At 42.3% G+C, this 22,065-nt stretch overlaps 1 long non-coding RNA gene across 3 annotated transcripts in view; it reads left to right on the top strand.

Moving 5' to 3' along the window:
• Positions 1-22,065, top strand: part of LOC133644250 (uncharacterized) — an 88,589-nt gene that overhangs the window by 570 nt on the left and 65,954 nt on the right. For 2 of the 3 annotated variants that reach the window (XR_009824746.1, XR_009824748.1), the window contains exons 2-4: positions 5,575-5,754; positions 7,315-7,366; positions 11,209-11,362. This is a non-coding gene — a long non-coding RNA (uncharacterized LOC133644250). The remainder of the gene's footprint in view (positions 1-5,574; positions 5,755-7,314; positions 7,367-11,208; positions 11,363-22,065) is intronic. The other variant, XR_009824747.1, reaches the window with a different exon arrangement.

Genomic DNA, 22,065 nt, shown 5'->3' on the forward strand with positions numbered 1-22,065 from the left:
GGCGGACACTCTAACCACTAGGAGTACTGTGAGTAGTTTTATCTGTGTATATTCTTTATAAAAATGTATTTTTGCTGTAATTTCCGTGACTATTTGAGTGTACTCTTAGTTGTTAAAGGATAAGTGACACAGTGCGCAGTCATCTGTGCGCTGCGCTGAGCGCACTTCCAAGAGCGCGCCGGCGCACGACACTCGGGCTACAGCAGGCGGCTGCATTCGATCGGCAATCAATCGGCGCTCTACACACCTGTTGCTGATGAGCTTCCTGGGCTTCTTAAGCGTTCCAGGCCAGAACGTAGTTACCTACGTAAAGGGCACAGATTCGGTGACCACAGATGAAGCGCTAGCTGTCCAAAGTCGGGACCCAGGGTGGACCACTCATCTGTGCATCAATTGGGGACGTCTTTGCGCTGCTGACCTGTCTCCACTCAAGATGATCTCCTGCTGGCCCCACTATGGACTGGACTCTCACACTATTATGTTAGATCCACTATGGACTGGACTCTCACACTATTATGTTAGATCCACTATGGACTGGACTCTCACACTATTATGTTAGATCCACTATGGACTGGACTCTCACACTATTATGTTAGATCCACTATGGACTGGACTCTCACACTATTATGTTAGATCCACTATGGACTGGACTCTCACACTATTATGTTAGATCCACTATGGACTGGACTCTCACTATTATGTTAGATCCACTATGGACTGGACTCTCACTACTATGGTAGATCCACTATGGACTGGATTCTCACTATTATGTTAGATCCACTATGGACTGGACTCTCTCACTATTATGTTAGATCCACTATGGACTGGACTCTCACACTATTATGTTACATCCACTATGGACTGGACTCTCACACTATCATGTTAGATCCACTATGGACTGGACTCTCACTATTATGTTAGATCCACTATGGACTGGACTCTCACACTATTATGTTAGATCCACTATGGACTTGACTCTCACACTATTATGTTAGATCCACTATGGACTGGACCCCCACACTATTATGTTAGATCCACTATGGACTGGACTCCCACACTATTATGTTAGATCCACTATGGACTGGACTCTCACACTATTATGTTAGATCCACTATGGACTGGACTCTCAGACTATTATGTTAGATCCACTATGGACTGGACTCTCAGACTATTATGTTAGATCCACTATGGACTGGACTCTCACACTATTATGTTAGATCCACTATGGACTGGACTCTCACACTATTATGTTAGATCCACTATGGACTGGACTCTCACACTATTATGTTAGATCCACTATGGACTGGACTCTCACTATTATGTTAGATCCACTATGGACTGGACTCTCACTACTATGGTAGATCCACTATGGACTGGATTCTCACTATTATGTTAGATCCACTATGGACTGGACTCTCTCACTATTATGTTAGATCCACTATGGACTGGACTCTCACACTATTATGTTACATCCACTATGGACTGGACTCTCACACTATCATGTTAGATCCACTATGGACTGGACTCTCACTATTATGTTAGATCCACTATGGACTGGACTCTCACACTATTATGTTAGATCCACTATGGACTTGACTCTCACACTATTATGTTAGATCCACTATGGACTGGACCCCCACACTATTATGTTAGATCCACTATGGACTGGACTCCCACACTATTATGTTAGATCCACTATGGACTGGACTCTCACACTATTATGTTAGATCCACTATGGACTGGACTCTCAGACTATTATGTTAGATCCACTATGGACTGGACTCTCAGACTATTATGTTAGATCCACTATGGACTGGACTCTCACACTATTATGTTAGATCCACTATGGACTGGACTCTCACACTATTATGTTAGATCCACTATGGACTGGACTCTCACACTATTATGTTAGATCCACTATGGACTGGACTCTCACACTATTATGTTAGATCCACTATGGACTGGACTCTCACACTATTATGTTAGATCCACTATGGACTGGACTCTCACTATTATGTTAAATCCACTATGGACTGGACTCACACTATTATGTTAGATCCACTATGGACTGGACTCACACTATTATGTTAGATCCACTATGGACTGGACTCTCACACTATTATGTTAGATCCACTATGGACTGGACTCTCACACTATTATGTTAGATCCACTATGGACTGGACTCTCACACTATTATGTTAGATCCACTATGGACTGGACTCTCACTATTATGTTAGATCCACTATGGATTGGACTCACACTATTATGTTAGATCCACTATGGACTGGACTCTCACGCTATTATGCTAGATCCACTATGGACTGGACTCTCACACTATTATGTTAGATCCACTATGGACTGGACTCTCACTATTATGTTAGATCCACTATGGACTGGACTCTCACTATTATGTTAGATCCACTATGGACTGGACTCTCAGACTATTATGTTAGATCCACTATGGACTGGACTCTCACACTATTATGTTAGATCCACTATGGACTGGACTCTCACACTATTATGTTAGATCCACTATGGACTGGACTCTCACACTATTATGTTAGATCCACTATGGACTGGACTCTCAGACTATTATGTTAGATCCACTATGGACTGGACTCTCACACTATTATGTTAGATCCACTATGGACTGGACTCTCACACTATTATGTTAGATCCACTATGGACTGGACTCTCACTACTATGTTAGATCCACTATGGACTGGACTCTCAGACTATTATGTTAGATCCACTATGGACTGGACTCTCACACTATTATGTTAGATCCACTATGGACTGGACTCTCACACTATTATGTTAGATCCACTATGGACTGGACTCTCACACTATTATGTTAGATCCACTATGGACTGGACTCTCAGACTATTATGTTAGATCCACTATGGACTGGACTCTCACACTATTATGTTAGATCCACTATGGACTGGACTCTCACACTATTATGTTAGATCCACTATGGACTGGACTCTCACTATTATGTTAAATCCACTATGGACTGGACTCACACTATTATGTTAGATCCACTATGGACTGGACTCACACTATTATGTTAGATACACTATGGACTGGACTCTCACACTATTATGTTAGATCCACTATGGACTGGACTCTCACACTATTATGTTAGATCCACTATGGACTGGACTCTCACACTATTATGTTAGATCCACTATGGACTGGACTCTCACTATTATGTTAGATCCACTATGGATTGGACTCACACTATTATGTTAGATCCACTATGGACTGGACTCTCACGCTATTATGCTAGATCCACTATGGACTGGACTCTCACACTATTATGTTAGATCCACTATGGACTGGACTCTCACTATTATGTTAGATCCACTATGGACTGGACTCTCACTATTATGTTAGATCCACTATGGACTGGACTCTCACACTATTATGCTAGATCCACTATGGACTGGACTCTCACTATTATGTTAAATCCACTATGGACTGGACTCACACTATTATGTTAGATCCACTATGGACTGGACTCACACTATTATGTTAGATCCACTATGGACTGGACTCTCACACTATCATGTTAGATCCACTATGGACTGGACTCTCACTATTATGTTAGATCCACTATGGACTGGACTCTCACACTATTATGTTAGATCCACTATGGACTGGACTCTCACTATTATGTTAAATCCACTATGGACTGGACTCACACTATTATGTTAGATCCACTATGGACTGGACTCACACTATTATGTTAGATCCACTATGGACTGGACTCTCACACTATTATGTTAGATCCACTATGGACTGGACTCTCACTATTATGTTAGATCCACTATGGATTGGACTCACACTATTATGTTAGATCCACTATGGACTGGACTCTCACGCTATTATGCTAGATCCACTATGGACTGGACTCTCACACTATTATGTTAGATCCACTATGGACTGGACTCTCACACTATTATGTTAGATCCACTATGGACTGGACTCTCACACTATTATATTAGATCCACTATGGACTGGACTCTCTCACTATTATGTTAGATCCACTATGGACTGGACTCTCACTATTATGTTAGATCCACTATGGACTGGACTCTCACACTATTATGTTAGATCCACTATGGACTGGACTCTCACACTATTATGTTAGATCTACTATGGACTGGACTCTCACTATTATGTTAGATCCACTATGGACTGGACTCTCACACTATTATGTTAGATCCACTATGGACTGGACTCTCACACTATTATGCTAGATCCACTATGGACTGGACTCTCACACTATTATGTTAGATCCACTATGGACTGGACTCTCACACTATTATATTAGATCCACTATGGACTGGACTCTCTCACTATTATGTTAGATCCACTATGGACTGGACTCTCACTATTATGTTAGATCCACTATGGACTGGACTCTCACACTATTATGTTAGATCCACTATGGACTGGACTCTCACACTATTATGTTAGATCTACTATGGACTGGACTCTCACTATTATGTTAGATCCACTATGGACTGGACTCTCTCACTATTATGTTAGATCCACTATGGACTGGACTCTCACACTATTATGCTAGATCCACTATGGACTGGACTCTCACACTATTATGTTAGATCCACTATGGACTGGACTCTCACACTATTATATTAGATCCACTATGGACTGGACTCTCTCACTATTATGCTAGATCCACTATGGACTGGACTCTCACACTATTATGTTAGATCCACTATGGACTGGACTCTCACACTATTATGTTAGATCCACTATGGACTGGACTCTCACTATTATGTTAGATCCACTATGGACTGGACTCACACTATTATGTTAGATCCACTATGGACTGGACTCTCACACTATTATGCTAGATCCACTATGGACTGGACTCTCACACTATTATGTTAGATCCACTATGGACTGGACTCTCACACTATTATATTAGATCCACTATGGACTGGACTCTCTCACTATTATGTTAGATCCACTATGGACTGGACTCTCACTATTATGTTAGATCCACTATGGACTGGACTCTCACACTATTATGTTAGATCCACTATGGACTGGACTCTCACTATTATGTTAGATCCACTATGGACTGGACTCTCACACTATTATGTTAGATCCACTATGGACTGGACTCTCACTATTATGTTAGATCCACTATGGACTGGACTCTCACACTATTATGTTAGATGCACTATGGACTGGACTCTCACAATATTATGCTAGATCCACTCGACGTCCATTGCACCGGTGGCCCAGGAGGGGAGGGTGCCCACATCTGCGGTCCCCTCCAAGGTTTCTCATTGTCATCCCATTGGGTTGAGTTTTTTTCTTGCCCTGATGTGGGATCTGAGCCGAGGATGTGGTTGTGGCTTGGGCAGCCCTTTGAGACACTCGTGATTTAGGGCTATATAAGTAAACATTGATTGATTGATGATTGATTACCTTTTCCGTACAGTAAGCCGTAACTGTCCATCTCCATGTGCATTCGCCCTCTCTGTGTTACCCCACCTCTGTGCTCACCGTGTGTTGTCCTGTGTCGTGTTCCAGATCCCGCGTCACGAGCCGTGTGTCTCGACTCCCCGTATTCCCCTCTGGTTCCCCGGCTGCCTCGTGGATCTCGACACGGACTCTGACGCCTCGCTCCTGCCCTTGACGTCACGCCTGCCCACGGACCTCCGAGCTTTCCTTGCCCCCTCTTGGACTTCCGCACCTCGCTCAACACTTCCGGTAACACTCTCCAGATACTCTCTACACATTTTGGATTAGTTTCACCCTCCATTCTGTTGTAAATATATAATGAATACAGAGCCAAAACGACGTCCTTACTTCTGCACCGTAACGTTTTAGATGAATTCCTGTATTTGCTTACTGTGACATATTTCATTACAGTGTTTCCCACACATTCATTTATTTGTGGCGGCCCGCCACAAAAGAATTACGTCCGCCACAAATTAAAAAAAAATTAAAAAAAATAATAATAATTTTTTATTTATTTATTTTTTTTTTTTTTGTCCTGTCCAGCTTCTCAGGCAAATCATATAGTTGATGTAGATGCCCATATCAGCTGTTCAGATTTACTTTACAAAAGAGAAGTGTAGGATACTTCTCTTGTTGCCTTATTTGTATTTGACTTTATTAAATGTATTTATATTAGAAACACAACATGTGTATATAACAAAGGGTGCAAAGTCTGCAGGCAGTAGGAAACACATGGTTAAGTGTAGGGAGTAAAACTGATGGCAGTCTAAAGTTCAAGATTTTTGGAGCTCTTTGTTCAGTGGATCAGATGTTTGATGAAGCTCTGTGTCTATCTACCACCACTACTGTTTTCTGTTGATTTGTTACTGACTGTGGCAGGACAACTCTGCCTCTGTTTCACTTTATGTTGCTGGTAAATAATATGGTTGTAGTAGTAGGCTAAAGTTAAATTATTTAGTATGCACTAATTAAAGGGGCAGAGCTTTGAGACATTTTAGCTTTTATATTTTATAAGATATTATTTTTTGTAAGAACCACAATTAATAAATATATTTCAGTGAATAACATATTGTTCAGATCTGTATATACATATGTACATAAAGTGTTGTAATTATATTGTAAAATGGATGGATGGATGGATGGACGTTTAAAACAAAACTGTTATTATTAATTAGTAAGTATACATTTTTTGAGCCTTTTTGGAGAAAATCAAATCATTGTAGTAAATTATGCAAATTGATCGATGATGTCATGGTGACCACGCCCATAGCCACGCCCCCACCGCCACAAGTATCTTGGCAGTTTATGGGAAACACTGCATTAGTAGTAAATGTTTTGCATGTGATGATTGAGGCAAAGGCAAAGCTCTCAATTTACCGGTCGATCTACGTTCCCCTCCTCACCTATGGTCATGAACTTTGGGTTATGACCGAAAGGACAAGATCACGGGTACAAGCGGCCCAAATTAGGTGGTTCGGGCATCTGCTCAGTATGCCACCCGAACGCCTCCCCAGGGAGGTGTTAGGGGCACGTCCGACCGGGAGGAGACCACGGGGAAGACCCAGGACATGTTGGGAAAACTATGTCTCCCGGCTGGCCTGGGAACGCCTCGGGATCCCCCGGGAGGAGCTGGACCAAGTGGCTGGGGAGAGGGAAGTCTGGGCTTCTCTGCTTAGGCTGCTGCCCCCGCGACCCGACCTGGGATAAGCGGAGGGAAATGGATAGATGGATGGATGATTGAGTTTCCACTCGTTACAGACGTGAGCAGAGGAAAGTTGTGTCCGTGTGCTCAACTATCTCTCTTTTCAGGGTTGACACGGTATCCATGGTAACAGGATCCCATCACACCTTAAAATTCCAGGTAATCCTCTCTCCTTCCACAAAGTCTTTAAAGCCCACGCTGCAGCCTAAAATTAGCTGCTAAAAAAAAAAAAGAGACAAGAAGTAAAGTTCGATGCTGACAACATGCTGGAGTTTTCCTTTTAATTACATCGCGTGTCGCCATGGCAACCCGGGCCGATACACACCTCCTCGCCCCGCCGGCGTCTCGCCTTTAAGGGCGGAAAAGTCGGCGCCCGGGTTTGAAATGGCTGTCAGTCAGCGGGAAGCGCAGTTAGCGGCTCGTCGTCTCCTCTGGTGGAAGGTGCGAGAACATGTGGCAGCTTGGCGGACGCACGTACTTTTTTATAGGCCGGCCGCGATAACGCCACGCGGCAGGCTGTCAAAGTGAGCCCGCTGTGCGCTAAAGACGGCGCCTGAGATAAGCCCGCCGTTTCACGACTCCGCCGTCTGCAGTAATCCTGCTAACGTGATGCCTTCACTGCTCCACTGGACACTTTCCACCCGCCACTCTGCGTCGTTTTTGGCCGACGAGCGTGGCAGCCAAATACACTATGTTGCCAAAAGTATTTGGCCGCCCATCCAAATGATCGGAATCAGGTGTCCTAATTAGGGATGTCCGATAATGGCTTTTTGCCGATATCCGATATTCCGATATTGTCCAACTCTTTAATTACCGATACCGATATCAACCGATACCGATATCAACCGATATATGCAGTCGTGGAATTAACACATTATTATGCCTAATTTGGACAACCATGTATGGTGAAGATAAGGTACTTTTTAAAAATAATAATAAAATAAGATAACTAAATTAAAAACATTTTCTTGAATAAAAAAGAAAGTAAAACAATATAAAAACAGTTACATAGAAAGTAGTAATTAATGAAAATGAGTAAAATTAACTGTTAAAGGTTAGTACTATTGGTGGAACAGCAGCACGCACAATCATGTGTGCTTACGGACTGTATCCCTTGCAGACTGTATTGATATATATTGATATATAATGTAGGAAGCAGAATATTAATAACAGAAAGAAATGGGGGGAGGGAGGTTTTTTGGGTTGGTGCACTAATTGTAAGTGTATCTTGTGTTTTTTATGTTGATTTAATAATTAAAAAAAAACAAAAAAAAAACGATACAGATAATAAAAAAAACGATACCGATAATTTCCGATATTACATTTTAATGCATTTATCGGCCGATAATATCGGCAGGCCGATATTATCGGACATCCCTAGTCCTAATCACTTGACCCGGCCACAGGTGCATCAAATCCAGCACTTAGGCATGGAGACTGTTTCTACAAACATTTGTGAAAGAATGGGCCGCTCTCAGTGATTTCCAGCGTGGAACTGTCATAGGATGCCACCTGTGCAACAAATCCAGTCGTGAAATTTCCTCGCTCCTAAATATTCCAAAGTCAACTGTGGGCTTTATTATAAGAAAATGGAAGAGTTTGGGAACAACAGCAACTCAGCCGCCAAGTGGTAGGCCACGTAAACTGACAGAGAGGGATCAGCGGATGCTATAGCGCATCGTGCAAAGAGGTCGCCGACTTTTCGCACAGTCAGTTGCTACAGAGCTCCAAACGTCATGTGACCTTCCAATTAGCCCACGTACGGTACGCAGAGAGCTTCGTGGGATGGGTTTCCAATGGCCGAGCAGCTGCACAAAGCAAGGTCCATACAGACATGGATGACAGAGTCTGGTGTGGATGAACTTGACTGGCCTGCACAGAGTCCTGACCTGAACCCTTTGGGATGAATTATAACGGAGACTGAGAGCCAGGCCTTCTCCACCAACATCAGTGTGTGTCCTCACCAATGCGCTTTTGGAAGAATAGTCGAAAATTCCAACAAACACACTCCGCAACCTTGTGGACAGCCTTCCCAGAAGAGTTGAAGCTGTAATAGCTGGAAAAGGTCATATTGAACCCTATGGGTTAGGATGTGAGTCAAGGCAGGTGGCCAAATACTTTTGGCAATGTAGTGTATTTCTGCACTTATGCGCACATTGTTGTGTACTATACAACAGATTCCCACGGAGTGGGGAGTGGAAACGTAGGATTTTGGGTTAGGAGGAGAGGTGTTACATTCTTATTTTGCCGTTCTTTGTTTGGACCCCAGGTCGCAGAGCAAGGAAGGTGAGGTACAGGCAAGAAGTCGAGAGCACTGGTGTCAAACTCAAGATCTTACCCGCCACATCGTTTTGAATGGCCCGTGAAAGCTTGGAAATAATATGCACCAATGAAGTACTTTATCTTTCTTTATTTTTCTATTTTGACAGGGAAAAAAAAGACATGTACTGCATAGTGTTGTCCCGATACCAGTATTTTGGTACCAGTACCGGTACCAAAACATATTTCGGTACTTTTCAATACTTTTCTAAATAAAGGGGACCACAAAAAATTTCATTATTGGCTTTATTTGAACAAAAAATGCTACATATGTTTATTATTGTAATTTAGTCCTTAAATAAAATAGTGAACATACTAGACAACTTGTCTTTTAGTAGTAAGTAAACAAACAAAGACTCCTAATTAGTCTGCTGACGTATGCAGTAACATATTGTGTCATTTATACACCTATTATTTTGTACACATTATGAGGGACAAACTGTAAAAAATGGATTATTAATCCACTTGTTCATTTACTGTTAATATCTGCTTATTTCCTGTTTTAACATGTTCTATCTACACTTCTGTTAAAATGTAATAATCATTTATTCTTCTCTTCTTTGATACTTTACATTAGTTTTGGATGATACCACACATTTAGATATGGATCTGATACCAAGTAGTTACAGGATCATACATTGGTCATATTCAAAGTCCTCATGTGTCCAGGGACATATTTACTGACTTTATAAACATAATATGAATTTTAAAAAACCGAAAGAAGATGTTGTGACAATAAAACATATCGATGTAATCATATTAGTATCGACTAGATACGCTCCTGTACTTGGTATCATTACAGTGGATGTCAGGTGTAGATCCACCCTTGGCGTTTGTTTACATTGTGACGCCTGTGAGCTATTGTATCCTTCTACGGTGTGTAGTGAAGCATGTTTAGCTATTCCTCGTCCTGCAGTGATAATGGTACTTGAAAGAAACTCACTTGATTTGTCGCCATGGAGACGAGGATTAGTGATTTAGTAGTAGCTAAAACACTAGCTAGCTAGCCATGTCTTAAAGCACCTCTTCCTGAGGGTGTTTCAGTGTTATACTTCACCTTTATCTGTACTTTTTACACCAAAATGCGTCCGTTCTCCCTTTTCTGTCTACACACTGTGTCTGCTTGTAAGTACTCAGTGTGTGTGCGCTGCCCAACATGCTCCTCTGCTCGTAAAACCAGCAATGTCATGATGTGACGACGACGTGCCGTGATGCCTGTTAAAAAGAAAAGAATGGCCAACCGCTTGCGTCAAGCTTGCGTTAGTCAGTGAGTTTATCAAAGCGCAGTTATCAATCCCGGGTTTTCCGTCATCTTAATTTAAAATGCTAATACTAACCGTCGGGAGTTTTATTTCAGTTATCATTATTACTGTTCATTGTTACGTGCCTACTTTGAACAAATTGAGTCGATATCTGTTGAGGTTAAAGGCCTACTGAAAGCCACTACTAGCGACCACGCAGTCTGATAGTTTATATATCAATGATGAAATCTTAACATTGCAACACATGCCAATACGGCCGGGTTAACTTATAAAGTGACATTTTAAATGTCCCGCCACACTTCCGGTTGAAAACTTCTAGGTATGATGACGTATGCGCGTGACGTCACGGCGGCAACGAAAGTATTGGTACCCAATGTGTCACCATACAAACTGCTCTGTTTTCATCTCAAAATTCCACAGTATTCCGGACATCTGTGTTGGTGAATCTTCTGCAATTTGTTTAATGAACAATGGAGACTGCAAAGAAGAAAGCTGTAGGTGGGATCGGTGTATTAGCGGTGGACTACAGCAACACAACCAGGAGGACTTTGAGATGGATAGCAGACGCGCTACCGTGAGTACAGCTTTGGCTTCCAAACATTTGATCGCTTGCCCGTACGTGCGTGTCGCTATGTGCATGTCACGTACGTAACTTTGGGGAAATATATGTTTCTTGCCAACTCTGATGGCGGCCGGGGTGGCGTCGAAAGCTACAACGCCCGCCGCCGCTCCGTAGCTAAGTTAGCTTCAATGGCGTCGTTAGCAACAGCATTGTTAAGCTTCGCCAAGCTGGAAATTATTAACCGTGTAGTTACATTTTCATGGTTTAATAGTATTGTTGATCTTCTGTCTATCCTTCCAGTCAGGGATTTATTTATTTTGTTTCTATCGGCATTTGAGCCCGATGCTATCACGTTAGCTCCGTAGCTAAAGCATTTTGCCGATGTATTGTCGTGGAGATAAAAGTCACTGTGAATGTCCATTTCGCATTCTCGACTCTCATTTTCAAGAGGATATAGTATCCGAGGTGGTTTCAAATACAAATCCGTGATCCACAATAGAAAAAGGAGAAAGTGTAAAATCCAATGAACCAGCTTGTACCTAAGTTACGGTCAGAGCAAAAAAAGATCCGTCCTGCACTGCACTCTAGTCCTTCACTCTCACGTACCTCATCCAGAAATCTTTCATCCTCGCTCAAATTAATGGGGTAATCGTCGCTTTCTCGGTCCGAATCTCTCTCGCTGCATTGTAAACAATGGGGAAATGTGAGCAGCCCTATCCCCTGTGACGTCACGCTACTTCCGGTACAGTCAAGGCTTTTTTTTATCAGCGACCAAAAGTTGCGAACTTTATCGTCGTTGTTCTCTACTAAATCCTTTCAGCAAAAATATGGCAATATCGCGAAATGATCAAGTATGACACATAGAATGGATCTGCTATCCCCGTTTAAATAAAAACATTTCATTTCAGTAGGCCTTTAAGCCCAACATCTGCACATTGATGACCCCGACGTGATCGTTGTAGCTTTAAGAGACTTTGTTTACACCCCCCTTCTATCTTTCTATTCATCCAACACTTCCTCTCACGCGCTAATTCTTTCAAGAACCAGCAGGAGTTGCCAAGTTCACAGACGAGGGCTAAAAAAAAGTTGTTTAAAGCAAAGCCAGGCCTTAAAGAGACAGTTCCCCCCAGAAGATGAAGTGCATAAAAGACTGGGAGAATATAAAAAGTATTTTTTTTCCTCTTTTATCAATATTTTGTCAGGCCCGGGGTAAAACACCATAATAAGATGCTTCATCTTACTTAGTTTCTCTTTACTTTTTGCTGCCTTATCATAGACTGTTTTGTGATGGTGTGTGTGTTTTTGCACGCAGGACACACACACACACACACACACGTGCGCACGCACGCACGCACGCACGCACGCACGCACACACACACACACACACACACACACACACACACACACACACACACACTGTCAAAAAGTCTCTCAGGGCTGTGTTATCTGCACTCTACATGCAGTAATTAAAACTACAAACTCTGTTAAACCAGGTGCACCGTGCATGTGTGTGTGTGTGTGTGTGTGTGTGTGTGTGTGTGTGTGTGTGTGTGTGTGTGTGTGTGTGTGTGTGTGTGTGTGTGTGTGTGTGTGTGTGTGTGTGTGTGTGTGTGTGTGTGTGTGTGTGTGATGTATCCGCAGCAGGCTGTTGGGGGCGATGGTGGAGCATTGTGAATGTGTAAATAGGCTGTAATGCTGATGTGATGTTTTGGCCTTTGGCACTGGAGCTTAAATGGCTTTACTCTTTATGGCTAATTCATACGCACGCACACACACACACACACACACACACACACACACACACACACACACACACACACACACACACACACACACACACACACACACACACACCACAAATATTGCCCCCACAAACAGAGAGTGTTTGAGTTGAGTTGCTTTGGTGTTTATTTGGAACATGCATGCAACATGATACATCACACATGCATGCATACAACATGATACATCACACATGCATGCATACAACATGATACATCACACATGCATGCATACAACATGATACATCACACATGTATGCATACAACATGATACATCACACATGCATGCATACAACATGATACATCACACATGCATGCATACAACATGATACATCACACATGCATGCATACAACATGATACATCACACATGCACGCATGCAACACGATACATCACACATGCATGCATACAACATGATACATCACACATGCACGCATGCAACACGATACATCACACATGCATGCATGCAACATGATACATCACACATGCACGCATGCAACATGATACATCACACATGCACGCATGCAACATGATACATCACACATGCACGCATGCAACATGATACATCACACGTGCACGCATGCAACATGATACATCACACGTGCACGCATGCAACATGATACATCACACATGCACGCATGCAACATGATACATCACACATGCACGCATGCAACATGATACATCACACATGCATGCATGCAACGTGATGCATCACACATGCATGCATACAACATGATACATAACACATGTATGCATACAACATGATACATCATGCATGCATACAACAAGATACATCACACATGCATGCATGCAACATGATACATCACACATGCATGCATACAACATGATACATCACACATGCATGCATGCAACATGATACATCACACATGCATGCATACAACATGATACATCACACATGCATGTATACAACATGATACATCACACATGCACGCATACAACATGATGCATCAAACATGCATGCATACAACATGATACATCACACATGCATGCATACAACATGATACATCATGCATGCATGCAACAAGATACATCACACATGCATGCATGCAACATGATACATCACACATGCATGCATACAACATGATACATCACACATGCATGCATGCAACGTGATACATCACACATGCATGCATACAACATGATACATCACACATGTATGCATACAACATGATACATCATGCATGCATGCAACAAGATACGTCACACATGCATGCATGCAACATGATACATCACACATGCATGCATACAACATGATACATCACACATGCATGCATGCAACATGATACATCACACATGCATGCATACAACATGATACATCACACATGCATGCATGCAACATGATACATCACACATGCATGCATACAACATGATACATCACACATGCATGCATGCAACATGATACATCACACATGCATGCATACAACATGATACATCACACATGCATGCATGCAACATGATACATCACACATGCATGCATGCAACATGATACATCACACATGCATGCATGCAACATGATACATCACACATGCATGCATACAACATGATACATCACACATGCATGCATACAACATGATATATCACACATGCACGCATGCAACATGATACATCACACATGCATGCATGCAACATGATACATCACACATGCATGCATTCAACATGATACATCACACATGCACGCATGCAACATGATACATCACACATGCATGCATGCAGCATGATACATCACACATGCATGCATACAACATGATACATCACGCATGTATGCATACAACATGATACATCATGCATGCATGCAACAAGATACGTCACACATGCATGCATGCAACATGATACATATCACATGCATGCATACAACATGATAAATCACACATGCATGCATGCAACATGATACATCACACATGCATGCATACAACATGATACATCACACATGCATGCATGCAACATGATACATCACACATGCATGCATACAACATGATACATCACACATGCATGCATGCAACATGATACATCACACATGCATGCATACAACATGATACATCACACATGCATGCATGCAACATGATACATCACACATGCATGCATACAACATGATACATCACACATGCATGCATGCAACATGATACATCACACATGCATGCATACAACATGATACATCACACATGCATGCATACAACATGATACATCACACATGCACGCATGCAACATGATACATCACACATGCATGCATGCAACATGATACATCACACATGCATGCATTCAACATGATACATCACACATGCATGCATGCAACATGATACATCACACATGCACGCATACAACATGATACATCACACATGCACGCATACAACATGATACATCACACATGCATGCATACAACATGATACATCACACATGCATGCATGCAACGTGATACATCACACATGCATGCATACAACATGATACATCACACATGTATGCATACAACATGATACATCATGCATGCATGCAACAAGATACGTCATGCATGCATGCAACATGATACATCACACATGCATGCATACAACATGATGCATCACACATGCATGCATGCAACATGATACATCACACATGCATGCATACAACATGATACATCACACATGCATGCATGCAACATGATACATCACACATGCATGCATACAACATGATACATCACACATGCATGCATGCAACATGATACATCACACATGCATGCATACAACATGATACATCACACATGCATGCATGCAACATGATACATCACACATGCATGCATACAACATGATACATCACACATGCATGCATGCAACATGATACATCACACATACATGCATACAACATGATACATCACACATGCATGCATACAACATGATACATCACACATGCACGCATGCAACATGATACATCACACATGCATGCATGCAACATGATACATCACACATGCATGCATTCAACATGATACATCACACATGCACGCATGCAACATGATACATCACACATGCATGCATGCAACATGATACATCACACATGCATGCATTCAACATGATACATCACACATGCACGCATGCAACATGATACATCACACATGCATGCATACAACATGATGCATCACACATGCATGCATGCAACATGATAACTCACACATGCATGCATACAACATGATACATCACACATGCATGCATGCAACATGATACATCACACACGCATGCATGCAACATGATACATCACACACGCATGCATACAACATGATACATCACACATGCATGCATACAACATGATACATCACGCATGCATGCATGCAACATGATACATCACGCATGCATGCATGCAACATGATACATCACACATGCATGCATGCAACATGATACATCACACATGCATGCATACAACATGATACATCACACATGCATGCATGCAACATGATACATCACACATGCATGCATACAACATGATACATCATGCATGCAACAAGATGCATCACACATGCAAGCATGCAACATGATACATCACACATGCATGCATGCATACAACATGATACATCACACATGCATGCATACAACATGATGCATCACACATGCATGCATACAACTTGATACATCACACATGCATGCATACAACATGATACATCACACATGCATGCATGCAACATGATACATCACACATGCATGCATACAACATGATACATCATGCATTCAACATGATACATCACACATGCACGCATGCAACATGATACATCACACATGCATGCATGCATGCAACATGATACATCACACATGCATGCATGCATGCAACATGATACATCACACATGCATGCATGCAACATGATACATCACACATGCATGCATGCAACATGATACATCACACATGCATGCATACAACATGATGCATGCAACATGATACATCACACATGCATGCATACAACATGATACATCACACATGCATGCATACAACATGATGCATCACACATGCATGCATACAACTTGATACATCACACATGCATGCATGCAACATGATACATCACACATGCATGCATGCAACATGATACATCACACATGCATGCATACAACATGATGCATCACACATGCATGCATGCAACTTGATACATCACACATGCATGCATGCAACATGATACATCACACACGCATGCATGCAACATGATACATCACACACACATGCATACAACATGATACATCACACATGCATGCATGCAACATGATACATCACACATGCATGCATACAACATGATACATCACACATGCATGCATACAACATGATACATCACACATGCATGCATGCAACATGATACATCACACATGCATGCATGCAACATGATACATCACACATGCATGCAACATGATACATCACACATGCATGCAACATGATACATCACACATGCACGCATGCAACATGATACATCACACATGCACACATGCAACATGATACATCACACATGCATGCATGCAACATGATACATCACACATGCACGCATGCAACATGATACATCACACATGCATTCATGCAACATGATACATCACACATGCATGCATGCAACATGATACATCACACATGCATGCATGCATGCAACATGATACATCACACATGCATGCATGCAACATGATACATCACACATGCATGCATACAACATGATACATCACACATGCATGCATGCATGCAACATGATACATCATATATATATATATACTGTATATATATATATACACATTATATATATATGTATATATATATACATTATATATATATATATATATATATATATATTTAATTTTTTTTTAAATTTATTTATTTTTTTCATTTTTTTTTTTTTTCTCTTCACTTGAAGTTGAATTAAATCCCTGACATCACATGGACAAAGATAAGACCTTCTGGAGGAAAGTTCTGTGGTCAGATGAAACAAAAACTACATAAAAGAAGCAAACTCCATGAATGTTTTTTGTGACCAACAAGTATGTGCTCCAATCACTCTATCACAAAAAAATAAGAGTTGTAGAAATGATTGGAAACGCAAGACAGCCATGACATGATGTTCTTTACACGTGTATGTACACTTTTGACCAGGACTGTGTATGATAAAAGCTCCAATGCAGAGGCCACTTGTTTTTCCATTCTAGTGCTACTTTAAAGAGCGCAGCTTCAGTGGCTGATTTGTGTGGAAATGAGCGCACGGTGGGAGGAGCCTTCAGCGTGTAGCGCGTGTGCCGCGCACGCCGCGGCCTTGAAGCGCAGCACGTGTGAACCTGCCGTCCCCTGGAGAGCAGCCAAACGGGATCAAGTGCGGCGGAATTTCCTTCGCTAGCGGCGACAAACACATCAATTACCGCCGACATTGACGCTCGGCCCGGCTCTCCCTCTGATCCCTGCCATCCTCTTCCTCCTCTTGGCCGGCGCATCCGTAAGAGGCGCCGCTGGGAATTAGGCAAACATATGCAAAAAGGCAGACTCGGATGTGCGGCGCCTTGCCATTGTCTATAAAAAAAAAAAGCTTTAAATATGCAAATGAGGGGGCGGGGGCGTGCAGGTGGCTTTGCATGTTGAAACACAGCCTGTGGGAACATCTGCACACTTTCATGTCCTCCTTCATTCCTCTTTGCGCCTATTGTGGCTCCGCTAGCACTTCTCCAGCAGCCTCGTCTCAGCCTCGCGCCGCAATCAATCACCCGCGTGTCAGAGAACCTCGCCACCGGGGGAAATATTAGCCAGGCCGCTGATTGGTAGGTAAAAACGTTGGCGCTGGGCCCTCGTATTGCCACGGCTGCCGAGTGAGGAACCGCACGCGTCTCTAATTACGCCGGAATATCTTTCCGCTAATCAGCACGCCATCCGATTCGTGGATGCTGCATCCCCGAGAGACGCGCACAGGAAGTGTTTGTTTGAAGCTGATCTCACTCTGTGTCGTTTTCACAGTTGACGAGGATATAAATAGAGACGTCGCCATCATATTTACCTTTTACCGTATTTTTCAGACTATAAGGCGCACTTAAAGGCCCACTGAAATGAATTTTTTGTATTTAAACGGGGATAGCAGATCCATTCTATGTGTCGTACTTGATCATTTCGCGATATTGCCATATTTTTGCTGAAAGGATTTAGTAGAGAACATCGACGATAAAGTTCGCAATTTTTGGTCGCTGATAAAAAAAGCCTTGCCTGTACCGGAAGTAGCGTGACGTCGCAGGTTGAAAGGCTCCTCACATTTCCCCATTGTTTACACCAGCAGCGAGAGCGATTCGGACCGAGAAAGCGACGATTACCCCATTAATTTGAGCCAGGATGAAAGATTTGTGGATGAGGAACGTGAGAGTGAAGGACTAGAGTGCAGTGCAGGACGCATTTTTTTTCGCTCTGACCGTAACTTAGGTACAAGCTGGCTCATTGGATTCCACACTCTCTCCTTTTTCTATTGTGGATCACGGATTTGTATTTTAAACCACCTCGGATACTATATCCTCTTGAAAATGAGAGTCGAGAACGCGAAATGGACATTCACAGTGACTTTTATCTCCACGACAATACATCGGCGAAGCACTTTAGCTACGGAGCTAACGTGATAGCATCGGGCTTAACTGCAGATAGAAACAAAAGAAATAAATCCCTGACTGGAAGGATAGACAGAAAATCAACAATACTATTAAACCATGGACCTGTAACTACACGGTTAATGCTTTCCAGCCTGGCGAAGCTTAACAATGCTGTTGCTAACGACGCCATTGAAGCTAACATAGCAACGGGACCGCCAGCCAGCCCTCATCTGCTCATCAACACCCGTGCTCACCTGCGTTCCAGCAATCGACGGAGCGACGAAGGACTTCACCCGATCATTGATGCGGTCGGCGGCTAGCGTCGGATAGCGCGTCTGCTATCCAAGTCAAAGTCCTCCTGGTTGTGTTGCTGCAGCCAGCCGCTAATACACCGATCCCACCTAAAGCTTTCTTCTTTGCAGTCTTCATTGTTCATTAAACAAATTGCAAAATATTCACCAACACAGATGTCCAGAATACTGTGGAATTTTGCGATGAAAACAGAGCTTTTTGTATTGGATTCAATGGTGTCCGAATACTTCCGTTTCAACCATTGACGTCACGCGCATACGTCATCATACATAGACGTTTTCAGCCGGAAGTTTAGCGGGACATTTAAAATGTCACTTTATAAGTTAACCCGGCCGTATTGGCATGTGTTGCAATGTTAAGATTTCATCATTGATATATAAACTATCAGACTGCGTGGTCGCTAGTAGTGGCTTTAAAGGCCTACTGAAACCCACTACTACCGACCACGCAGTCTGATAGTTTATATATCAATGATGAAATCTTAACATTATAACACATGCCAATACGGCCGGGTTAACTTATAAAGTGACATTTTAAATTTGCCGCTAAACTTCCGGTTCGAAACGCCTCTGAGGATGACGTATGCGTGTGACGTAGCCCGGCGAACACGGGTATGCCTTCCACATTGAAGCCGATACGAAAAAGCTCTGTTTTCATTTCATAATTCCACAGTATTCTGGACATCTGTGTTCGTGAATCTGTTTCAATCATGTTCATTGCATTATGGAGAAGGAAGCCAAGCAAGCAAAGAAGAAAGTTGTCGGTGCGAAATGGACGTATTTTTCGAACGTAGTCAGCCACAACAGTACACAGCCGGCGCTTCTTTGTTTACATTCCCGAAAGATGCAGTCAAGATGGAAGAACTCGGATAACAGAGACTCTAACCAGGAGGACTTTTGATTTGGATACACAGACGCCTGTAGGGAACTGGGACAACACAGACTCTTACCAGGATTACTTTGATTTGGATGACAAAGACGCAGACGTGCTACTGTGAGTATGCAGCTTTGGCTTTTTTTTGCGTATGTACGTAACTTTTTTAAAATATATAAGCTTTATGAACCTTGGGTTAGGTGAACGGTCTTTTGGGCTGAGTGATTGTGTGTGTTGATCATGTGTTTGAATTGTATTGGCGTGTTCTATGGAGCTAGGAGCTAGCAGAGGAGCTAGGAGCTAGCATAACACGTACCGTACCGTACGTGCGCGTCACGTACGTAACTTTTTAAAAATATATAAGCTTTATGAACCTTGGGTTAGGTGAACGGTCTTTTGGGCTGAGTGATTGTGTGTGTTGATCAGGTGTTTGAATTGTATTGGCGTGTTCTATGGAGCTAGGAGCTAGCAGAGGAGCTAGGAGCTAGCATAACAAACACGCAGGTGTTATTATGCAGGATTAATTTGTGGCATATTAAATATAAGCCTGGTTGTGTTGTGGCTAATAGAGTATATATATGTCTTGTGTTTATTTACTGTTGTAGTCATTCCCAGCTGAATATCAGGTACCGTGAGTATGCAGCCTTGGCTGCTAAACATTCGATAACTTGACCGTATGTGCGCGTCACGTACGTAACTTTTTAAAAATATATAAGCTTTATGAACCTTGGGTTAGGTAAACGGTCTTTTGGGCTGAGTGATTGTGTGTGTTGATCAGGTGTTTGAATTGTATTGGCGTGTTCTATGGAGCTAGGAGCTAGCAGAGGAGCTAGGAGCTAGCATAACAAACACGCAGGTGTTTTTATGCAGGATTAATTTGTGGCATATTAAATATAAGCCTGGTTGTGTTGTGGCTAATAGAGTATATATATGTCTTGTGTTTATTTACTGTTGTAGTCATTCCCAGCTGAATATCAGGTCACCCCCGGCTCTCACAGCATCTTCCCTATCTGAATAGCTTCAACTCCCCACTAGTCCTTCACTTGCACTTTACTCATCCACAAATCTTTCATCCTCGCTCAAATTAATGGGGAAATTGTCGCTTTCTCGGTCCGAATTTCTCTCACTTCATGCGGCCATCATTGTAAACAATAGGGAACTTTGCGTATATGTTCAACTGACTATGTCACGCTACTTCCGGT

Source organism: Entelurus aequoreus, linkage group LG27, assembly GCF_033978785.1.
Source record: "Entelurus aequoreus isolate RoL-2023_Sb linkage group LG27, RoL_Eaeq_v1.1, whole genome shotgun sequence".
NCBI lineage: Eukaryota > Metazoa > Chordata > Actinopteri > Syngnathiformes > Syngnathidae > Entelurus > Entelurus aequoreus.